Genomic DNA, 10124 nt, shown 5'->3' with positions numbered 1-10124 from the left:
ATCAGATGACATTAGAGATGGTTGTAAGCCAACACATCGTTACTGGGAATTGAACTCAGGACCTCTGGAACAGCAGTCAGTGATCTTGTTTGGTTTTGTTGTTGTTGTTGTTGTTTGCTTTTGCTTTTGGTTTGTTTTTGAGACAGGGTTTCTCTGTGTAGTCCTGGCTGTCCTGGAACTCACTCTCTGGACCAGGCTGGCTTCAAACTCAGAAATCTGCCTGCCTCTGCCTCCCAAGTGCTGGGATTAAAGGCATGTGCCACCACTGCCCAGCGAGCAGTCAGTGATCTTAACCACTGAGCCATCCCTCCAGTCCCTGGCAAACTCCTTTGATTCCAAGTATGTATGAGTAACAAAAGTAACAGGGCCTTGTGAGGCCTCCTATGGGTCCCTCCCACTCTTACTGTTTTTCCACAAGCTTTTCTGAATCGGGTTTTATTTTTCAGTTTTTGAGACAGGGTCTCACTATGTAGCCCTGGCTAGTCTGGAACTACTACCTAGAACAGGCTGGCACCTGCAACCTACAATGATCCTTTTGTCTCTACTCCCTGCATGCTGGGATGTCAACACCCACATTCCCACCCCACCCCCCCACCCCCCCGCCCGCCATCTATATAATGCTTGGAATACTTCCTCTACTGCTTCCTAGGCTCAGAGAGAGTTGGCAGAACTCTCTAACAATTCCTTTATTCTGGTACCTGCTATTCTGCCTTATGGGTTAATAAATCTGGATAACGGCAATATTACCGAGCTTCTGAGACTACTTGGTGGGCGTGTACCAATGGTTTGACTAAATGTGTCTCTTCTGATGCTTCCCAAACTAAGTAGATAGGTTGACCAGGACCTAGAGGTATTAAAAGTTTCAGTTTTTAAATTAAAACAGCAGTTCAATTCCCTTGTAAAAAATCATCCTACCAAATTAGAGAGACTTAGATTTCTCATGAGGTTAAAAATATTATGTATGGCTTTAAGAGAAACCTGTTGTTCTATGCTAGGAATAACTAGAGAAAATCTTGCCATTGTTGGGGAAATAATTGGTCCCAGTCAGTCCCTGTTCTCTTGGTCCTCTGGCTGACTACTCTGCTATCAGCACTGGCTGGGCCTTTAATTCTCATTCTGATTGGATTAACCAGGATGAGTCCCTGATTTGACTCATTCACTAAGACTAGTGGGGAATGTAATAGAGCCCCAGACCTTAGCAGGCTTCCAGATCTTACTCAGTGTTGTGATTATAAAAAGATAAAGAAATATAGAGAGATAGCTCAGCAGTTAAGAGCATTGACTGCTCTTCTGAAGGTACTGAGTTCAAATCCCAGTAACCACATGGTGGCTCACAACCATCTGTAATGAGATCTGACGCCCTCTTCTGGGATGTCTAAAGACAGCTACAGTGTACTTACATATAATAAATAAAGAAATCTTTGAGGAAAAAACAAACAAACAAAAGATATATAAGAATATGTTCTATGGGGAGTGTGGTGAGGTATGGAGGAACGGGGTGCCTTGGCGGGTCTATGCCAAGGCATCTCTTCCACTGAGGGACCAGCCACATGACAGTGTAGTATAGAAAAGAGTTTATTTAGGGCATGGGGAGCTAAGAGAGTAGTAGAGTCAGAGAAAGGCAGAGAGAGGGAGAGAATAGAGAAGTAGAGGCTGGCCATGACCACGTGGAGAGATGAGGGAAGGGAATGGGGAGAGAGGGGGAGCAAGGGGCAAGGAGCAAGGGAGAGACAAGAGTAAGAGAGGCAAGAGAGAGAGGAGGGGGAAAGCAGCCCCTTTTATAGTACACCAGGCCTACCTGGATGTTGCCAGGTAACTGTGGGGTGGAGCTTAGACAGAATCTTTTTTTTTTTTTTTTTTGCTTTGTTTTGTTTTTTTTTTTTTTCGAGACAGGGTTTCTCTGTGTAGCCCTGGCTATCCTGGAACTCACTCAGCAGACCAGGCTGGCCTCGAACTCAGAAATCCGCTTGCCTCTGCCTCCCAAGTGCTGGGATTAAAGGTGTGCGCCACCACACCTGGCTAGACAGAATCTTAATACTTAGCACAAATAACTCCATGTTAGAAGTGCCATTCAACCTACAGAGCTCATGGCCCGATTAACCCATGCATGAGCTCCCCCTGCCACAGTGAGATGATCCTCACTGAGAAGGAACAGATTGTTCCAAAACCAGAAGAGGAGGTTGCACAGAAGAAAAAGAAAAAGATATCCCAGAAGAAACTGAAGAAAAACTCATAGCACAGGAATAAAGTGCCATTCAGGTATAGATAGCACTGTTTGTTAAAACCAAAACAAAGACCTAATCCTTCAAAGTCCATGTAGTTCTGGAAAGTCCCAAAAATATACTAACCTTGTTTTTTAGCTTCTGCATCTGGCTAATTGTTCTTGTTGACTGAAGTATGCCAACCCAGAACCTGGTTTTTGTGCTTAAAAGCTCCACCTTGAGAAAGGCTGGGGGCTACACTGGGATCCTGAACACAGTGTAGTTGCCGGCCAGCTAATAAAGACTTTCTATTGGCTTAAACCATGTCTGAGCATCTTCTCTGGTAAATACCCCACAATAACACTTAGGACTGAAAGAGCCACAACGTGAGGACTCCCCCACGTTCTGACTCAGGAGATGCGACACCCCAAAATCACCAACGAGAAATGGTCTTGCTGCAAACTGCAAGAGGATTTTTATTTAAGAGTGCTCTCAGGCCCACGGTAATACACCACGCAGGGGTAGAGGACTGTGGCGCCCCGAGTAGCTGGATAAGGGGGTATTTAAAGGAAGAAACCACAACTCAAGGAGGTGGGAAGGGTGTTGTTGGAAAATACCAAAAATACCAGTTAAAAGTCACAAGGAAGTGCAAAGTCACAAGTGTCAGGTTATCTCTCAAGACAGTTTCTAAGAGCCCCTATCAATCTAAGAGCCCCTAACAATAGCACATTTGCATTGCAGGTTCCAGTAATGGTCAGGGTGCCATTCTTTGAATTGAACCCTGGAAGCGGGTGGGTGGAGGAATGTCTCTATCTGTTTTATGACCAGCACACCTCGGAGCACTGGGCCACAGAGGCCACATTCCCAAGCCTGGGCCTAAAGGCCTAAAATTTTGTTTTTACTTTTTACTTCTTTCAGAACTTTAATGTTTTCCATACAGTCGATTGAAAACATTGATATGCTTTCGGCCGCGGCAGCCATCTTCCAGTAACTCGCCAAAATGAGGAACACAAAGGGTAAGAGGAGAGGCACCCGGTGTACATTCTCTAGGCCTTTTAGGAAACATGGCATTGTTCCTTTGGCCACATACATGCGAATCTACAAGAAGGGTGATATTGTAGACATCAAGGGAATGGGCACTGTTCAGAAAGGAATGCCCCATAAGTGCTACCACGGCAAAACCGGAAGAGTCTACAATGTCACCCAGCATGCCGTGGGCATCATTGTAAACAAGCAAGTTAAGGGCAAAATTCTGGCCAAGAGGATCAATGTGTGGATTGAGCACATCAAGCGCTTGAAGAATAGAGACAGCTTTCTGAAGCGGGTGAAGGAGAACAGCCAGAAGAAAAAGGAAGCCAAAGAGAATGGCACCTGGGTGCAGCTGAAGCGCCAGTCTGCGCCACCCAGAGAAGCACACTTTGTGAGGACTAACGGAAAAGAGCCGGAGCTGCTGGAGCCCATTCCATAGGAATTCATGGCCTAATGTACACAAAGACATAAAGGACCAGGACTGCAAAGAAAGAAAGAAAGAAAGAAAGAAAGAAAGAAAGAAAGAAAGAAAGAAAGAAACAAAAGAAAAGAAAAGAAAAGAAAAGAAAAGAAAAAAAAAGAAAAGAAAAAGAAAACATTGATACATGAACAACTAGAAGAGACCTCAGCAATGTCAGCAATGTATAGATCTGGAATGTATAGTGTTGCCCTGATTAAACTACAAAAACAGCCACGTGATCACAGTTTCGGGGTGGAAGGCAGGGGTATGACTGAGTTTTGTTTAATGGCCTACCCGAAAAGCAAAGAATCAACCATTTCTTCTACTTGTAGCAAGAAAAGTGACTCATGGAACGTGTAGATCCTTCTCATGACGCGACTTTAAAAGGCAGTAGGTGGAGGGTACAAGTGACTAGAACAGACGACAGTCACGCACAAAGTCATGGGCTGAGCAAACTCTAAAAGCCTCTGCAGAACTATTTCATTAGAAATATAAAGGCATAGATATAAACTGTACGGTGTTTAAAACAATGCCCACTCCATAAACACAGCATATCATACCTATCTCTTTATGGGAATAGCAGTATACAGATCCAAAACGCTCGAGAGTCGCTGTTGACTTTAACCAACAGCTGCAGAACCCAGCAAACTCACTGCTGTCGATCCAGCCCATAGGGCCTCTCAACCTCCTTGTGCTATGCTCCTAATAATAACCAGTTGGAACCAGCAGGAGAAAGTCCAAGCAAGTCCTTCAATCCACCTAGAGAAGGGGGCAGCAAAGATGGCCGACAGGCTGAATTCATTAGAAGAGCAACAGAAAAGCTTTCAAAATGTTACCAGGTCACTTGAGAATGAAGGTGGCCATTAGCTGGGAGTTTCCTCAGCTCTGAAGGGCCCCAATGTTTAGTCATTATTCTTTGAGAAAGGAATCTGTAATAAGCATGTATTTGGAAAAAAATCCGTGTCTGTTAAGTTTCTGTAGTCAATCCCAAGTTACTCTAAATGCTGTGTGCTGCTCACAGGCAGAGCGTGGCTGGTCATGTTCACAGCTGATGCATCTCCAAAAAATTCTTCATGGAGGCAGCCAGCTTCTCACCGTCTTCGGTTGTGACAGCGTTATACAGAGAGGCACGGATGCCTCCCACTGACCTGTGCCCTTCAAGGAGATCATGTTGAGTTCTACTGCCTGATCAAGAAATCGTTTCATCTCCTTTGGTGTTGCCAATGAGAAATGTTATGTTCATCCTGCTTCTATTCTGGCGTTCCACTGGACATACATAAAATCCCTAAGAATTATCAATGATTTCATAAATCATTTGGGATTTGATGCAGCTGAGCTTCTCCATGGCTGCTGCCCCACCATTGTTCTTGATCCATTCCAGGACCATGCCCATGACGCAGATGCTGAAACACGGAGGTGTGTTATACAAAGAGTTGTTCCCAGCCTGTACTTTGTAGTCATGGACTGAAGGGCACTCTCTGAGGGAGAGTCCCAGCAGGTCATCCCAGACAATCACCACTGTCACCCCGGCAGAGCCAACATTCTTCTGAGCACCAGCGAAAATCACACCAAACTTGGAAACACCCACTGGCTTGGATGAGAAGTTTGAGGACATGTCACACAGACCAGCACTGCTCCCTTGACGTCAGGTATGAAGTCAAACTCCACCCCATGCACAGTCTCCTTTGCACAGAAGTATACATAGGAGGAGACATCCGGGTTGAGGTTCCAGGTGCTTGGGTCTGGGATTTTTGTGTAACTTCCAAGTTTAGGGGACAATGTTTACCGTCCCAAACTATTCTACTATTTCTCTATTTCTTCTTCTTCTCCTTCTTCTTCTTCTTCTTCTTCTTCTTCTTCTTCTTCTTCTTCTTCTTCTTCTTCTTCTTCTTCTTCTTCTTCTTCTCCTTCTTCTTCTTCTTCTTCTTCTTCTTCTTCTCCTTCTTCTTTTTAAAGATTATTTTATGTATATAGGTACACTATAGCTGCCTTCAGACACACCAGAAGAGGGCATCAAATCCCATTACAGATGGGTGTGAGCCACCATGTGGTTGCTGGGAATTGAAACTCAGGACTTTGGAAGAGCAGTCAGTGCTCTTAACCACTGAGCCATCTCTCCAGCCCCCATCCCAAACTTCTTGGCAGCCTTAGCTGACCATGCTCTGGTCACCACATAGTCAGCACACCTTCTTCCAGCTTTCAGGCCAATCAGATTTAAAGGGACAGCACTGAACTGGCCAGAGCCACGTCCTTGTACAAAGATCACCTTGTAGTTGTTGGGAACAGCTAGCAATTCCCTCACAAGATTCTCTGTGTTGCCAACAATCTGGGCGAAATCTGACGACCTGTGACTCGTTTCGAGCACACTGAAGCCTAGACTCCTCTGTAGTCTAGTAGCTGCTTCTGTATCTCCAGAAATGCCTGAAAGAAGAAGAGAGAGAAGATGTTAGTATGCTGTGCACACAAGCCTAGGCAATGGAGACGGTTGACTAGTTTTTGTTTTGTTTTGGTTTGGTTTTTTTGCTTTTTTTTATTAGATATTTTCTTCATTTACATTTCAAATGCTATCCCGAAAGTCCCCTATACCTCCTGTCTTAGTCAGGGTTTCTATTCCTGCACAAACATCATGACCAAGAAGCAAGTTGGGGAGGAAAGGGTTTATTTGGCTTACACTTCCATACTGCTGTTCATCACCAAGGAAGTCAGGACTGGAACTCAAGCAGGTCAGAAAGCAGGAGCCGATGCAGAGGCCATGGAGGGATGTTCTTTACTGGCTTGCCTCCCCTGGCTTGCTCAGCCTGCTCTCTTATAGAACCCAAGACTACCAGCCCAGAGATGGTCCCACCCACAAGGGGCCTTTCCCCCTTGATCACTAATTGAGAAAATGCCTTAGAGTTGGATCTCATGGAGGCATTTCCTCAACTGAAGCTCCTTTCTCTGTGATAACCCCAGCTGTGTCAAGTTGACACAAAACTAGCCAGTACAATTGACCCCTTGTCAACTTGACACACAAACACATCACTAGTAAGCCTCAACCCTTACATTCTTATTCATCCCCAAGATCTAAATAACTTTAAAAGTCCCACAGTCTTTACATATTCTTAAAATTTCAATCTCTTTAAAATATCCATCTCTTTTAAAATCCAAAGTCTTTTTACAATTAAAAGTCTCTTAACCGTGGGCTCCACTAAAACAGTTTCTTCCTTCAAGAGGGAAAATATCAGGGCACAGCCACAATCAAAAGCAAAAGTCAATCTCCAACCGTCCAATGTCTGGGATCCAACTTATGATCTTCTGGGCTCCTCCAAGGGCTTGGGTCACTTCTCCAGCCATGCCCTTTGTAGCACACGCTTCATCCTCTAGGCTCCAGATGCCTGTACTCCACTGCTGCTGCTGCTCTTGGTGGTCATCTCATGGTACTGGCATCTCCAAAACACTGCATGACCCCTTCAGTCCTGGGCCATCAATTGCAACTGAGGCTGCACTTTCACCAATGGCCTTCCATGGCCTCTCACAGTGCCAAGCCTCAGCTGCTCTGCTCAACTCCTTCATGCCTTCAAAACCAGTACCACCTGGGTGACCCTTACACATTACCAAGTCCAGCCACAGCACAAGGTACAACTTTGGCTATATCTGGAACACAGCCACTGTGCTCTCAGAAAACACTTCCCAGAAGATGTCACCTCAATGATGCTGGTCTCTTCTTAATCACCGCTAATTTCTTAGCTCCAGCTAACCAGCATCAATAGTCCCAGTAATGCAAAGTTTTTGCTTTGGTAGTTCTGGTATCTTGTTAATCACAGCTGATTCTTCAGCCCCAGCTAACCAGAACTACAGAATCTTCACATTCAAAACAGCAATGGCCCTGAAAAGAGTCTTTAATTTTCCCTCTGAAATTTCACAAACCAGACCTCCATCTTCTGCAGTGTTCTCAACATTATCTTCCAAGCTCCTACACAACATCCGACAGAGCTCTTAACAACGGATGGATCTTCAAGCCCAAAGTTCCAAAGTCCTTCCACAGTCCTCCCCAAAACATGGTCAGGTTGTCACAGGAATACCCCACTCCTGGTACCAATTTGTCTTAGTCAGGGTTTCTATTCCTGCACAAACATCATGACCAAGAAGCAAGTTGGGGAGGAAAGGGTTTATTTGGCTTACACTTCCATACTGCTGTTCATCACCAAGGAAGTCAGGACTGGAACTCAAGCAGGTCAGAAAGCAGGAGCCGATGCAGAGGCCATGGAGGGATGTTCTTTACTGGCTTGCCTCCCCTGGCTTGCTCAGCCTGCTCTCTTATAGAACCCAAGACTACCAGCCCAGAGATGGTCCCACCCACAAGGGGCCTTTCCCCCTTGATCACTAATTGAGAAAATGCCTTAGAGTTGGATCTCATGGAGGCATTTCCTCAACTGAAGCTCCTTTCTCTGTGATAACCCCAGCTGTGTCAAGTTGACACAAAACTAGCCAGTATACCTCCCCCCTCCCCCCCCCCCCGCCCTGCTCCCCAACCCACCCACACCAGCTTCCTGGCCCTTGCATTCCCCTGTACTGGGGCATATGATCTTCACAAGACCAAGGGCCACTTCTCCCATTGATGGCCGACTAGGCCATCCTTTGCTACATATGCAACTAGAGACTGGGGGGGTGTTTTGTTTTATTTTTTTTCAAAGATTTATTTATTTATTATATGTAAGTACACTGTAGCTGTCTTCAGACACACCAGAAGAGGGAGTCAGATCTCGTTGAGGATGGTTGTGAGCCACCATGTGGTTGCTGGGATTTGAACTCAGGACCTTCAAAAGAGCAGTCGGGTGCTCTTACCTGCTGAGCCATCTCACCAGCCCCGTTTGTTTTATTTTTAATTTAAAGATTTATAGCCAGAGGCTAGTGGTGCCTTGAAAACCAAAACAAATCAGATTTACTTATTTTTTTAAAGATTTATTTATTTAATGCATATGTGTAGACTGTCGTTGTCTTCAGGCACACCAGAAGAGAGCATCAGATCCCATTACATATGGTTGTGAGCCACCATGTGGTTACTGGGAATTGAACTCAGGACTTCTGGAAGAGTAGTCAGTGCTCTTAACCTCTGAGTCATCTCTCCAGCCCCCAGACTTACTTATTTTAATTTTATGTGCATTGGTGCTTTGTTGTTGCAGGGTATTTTCAGTAAAGTTAGTTTGTAGAAAGAACCCATGTTTGAAAGTGATGTCTAATTGAGTGACAAACAAAGTGATGAAACAGAGAAAGATTTGACAAAATAGGATATTCCCAACTCTCATAAGAACAGAAAGAAAAGAGAGGATACTCTAGTGGCTATTCCTATTTGTCAAATTGACTATATCTGGAATGAACTACACTCCAGAATTGGAAGGCTCACCTGTGATCCAGATCTTGAGACTGAAAGACACATATTTCTGACCTGGATCTTTGGCATGGAGATCTTGAGGCATAGTGGCCATGAGAAGCTTAGGCTCAGGCAAGGTAGTACATGGCTTTAATCCCTGGAGACTGAGGCAAGGAGATCTCTGAGTTCAAGGTCAGCCTGGGACAAGGAAGTCCAAGATTCAGGGGTGGTGGTTTACCCCTTTAATCTGGGACACAACTTTCTGCTGGAAGCCTACATAAGGATATTGGAAGAAGGAAGATTCAGTCTTCTTTGCCTGCTTGCCTTGTGGGACTGAGCAACTGCTAGATCCTTGGACTTCCAATCACAGCTGCTGTTGACCATTGTTGGGGAGTTGGACTTCAGATTCTAAGTCATCAAAGACTACCCATAAGTTCTGTGACTCTAGAGAACCCTGACTAATACAGGTACTTAAGAGAGAACAGCACAGAGAGAAAAGAAAAAGGAGGAGGAGGAGGCAGTTTTGCTGGGACAGTTAGAGAGAGACAGGTTGCAGAGAGAGAACAAGTTAGACACAGGTGAAGTCAGAATCAGCCAGAGAATGAGAACATATTGTCAAAGTTACACTTTACCTGTATGTATACGAAGGTGCTAAATCCCCTGGAACTGGAGTACGGATTGTTGTGAGCTGCCATGTGAGTGTTGGGAATTGAACCCAGGTCCTCTGGAAGAGCAGCAGTGCTCTTAACTGCTGAGCCATCTCTCCAGCCCTGTGGGGTTTTGTTTTTATTTTTATTATTTAAATCTATTTTTTTTTAAATTAGGGGCTGGAGAGATGGCTCAGTGGGTAAGAGCACTGCTGCTCTTGCAGAGGGCCAAGGTTCTGTTCTCTGAACCCTTGTGGTGGTTCACAGCCAACTATAACTCCAGTTCTAGGGGATTTAACACCCTTTTGCCTGCCTCTGCCTTCTGAGGGCTGGGACTAAAGGCTGCACTACTACCTCCTGACTCTAAAATGATTTTTTAAATCTTATCATTTTAAATTAATTTTGTTACTAAACAATGTATTTTTATATTTTTATGC

At 44.8% G+C, this 10124-nt stretch overlaps 1 pseudogene; it reads right to left on the bottom strand.

Annotated features, from left to right (window-relative positions):
* On the bottom strand, positions 3118 to 6112 carry Gm12611 (predicted gene 12611; annotated as a pseudogene).

Source organism: Mus musculus, chromosome 11, assembly GCF_000001635.26.
Source record: "Mus musculus strain C57BL/6J chromosome 11, GRCm38.p6 C57BL/6J".
Lineage (NCBI taxonomy): Eukaryota > Metazoa > Chordata > Mammalia > Rodentia > Muridae > Mus > Mus musculus.
The sequence above is the reverse complement of the archived record's forward strand: the minus strand, read 5'-3'. Positions and strand labels throughout refer to the sequence as shown.